The sequence below is a fragment of the Melanerpes formicivorus genome, unplaced genomic scaffold, assembly GCF_026170545.1.
Source record: "Melanerpes formicivorus ecotype bairdi unplaced genomic scaffold, bMelFor1.0.p_v2 SCAF_402, whole genome shotgun sequence".
NCBI classification, from domain to species: Eukaryota; Metazoa; Chordata; class Aves; order Piciformes; family Picidae; genus Melanerpes; species Melanerpes formicivorus.
The window spans coordinates 115001-116035 of record NW_027142754.1 but is presented as its reverse complement, the minus strand read 5'-3'; positions in this window follow the sequence as shown (position 1 = coordinate 116035).

Below are 1035 nucleotides of genomic sequence, written 5' to 3'. Positions count from 1 at the left end.
TTCCGTATATGAGGGAACAAGCGACGCCGAGCACTCCCAGGGCAGCGCTGCCGAGCGGCTGCTCCAAGCCACCCGCCAGGCGGCTGGGCAGGGGTCCGTCTGGCTTCTCGGTGGCTTTCGCCCGGGTCAGAGAGGGGACCCGCGGGGCCGAACAAAGGCGCGGCGGTTTGGAGCGGCCGCTGGCGCACCCTCAGCGGTGTTGGATGGGTTTCGCTCGTCCGTGAGCCGGAGCCCAGCCCGGGCTCGGCAACGAAAGCGGGGAAAAGAAAAAAAGTTGACGAGTGGCTGGCGCCGGCCACTGCCGAAGTGTGGAACCCCCGAAGCGAAGTTTGCCCGGTGGGGCACGGGGGCAGAGAAAGCCGGGGAGATGTGGTGCCGGCGTCGGTCCCGCCAAGAATGGAAAGCAAGCCCGTCCAGGCACGGCGAGAGAGAGCCCGGTAAGGGGCAGAGAGAGTTCCCAGCACTGGACCCTCTTCACGGGGGTTCCCCCCCATGGCCAAAGCCGCAGCCCGCGGGGGCACGGCATCTAAGGGAAAAGCCAGCGGCGGTGACTGGCCACTCGTACGCTATGGAGCCCGGCATGGGGGGAGGAGGGCAAGCCGGTGCCCCAGCACGGCTTCCTCCTGGCTCCAGAGGGGCGCCCCGTGATGGAGATGTAACTCGGTGCAGCTTGAGGGAAAATGCAAGCCCACATTTCGGGGAGGCAGAGGTGCCCTGTGAGCCGGTGCGGCCCGGTGCAGCTTGCCCCCCCCCATCTCTGGAGGGCGCCCCGTTTGCTCCTCCGGCGTGTTGCCCGCACGCCGAGCCCCGTGCCTGCTGGCTGCTCCCGAGGGCGGTGGCGGGTGCGCGTGGCTGTGTCTGTCCCAGAAGAGCGAGGCCGTGGGGCCTCCGCTGGCTTCCTTTCCTTCTGTCCTTGTTGATCGATGAGGCCTTTCGGGTCGCGTCGGAAAGGGCCCCCGGCCGGCAGGGCAAGGGCGGTCTTCCTTTCCACTTCGCTTCCCGTCGCGTGTGAGGTGTCGTCCTCGTTCCCCCAGC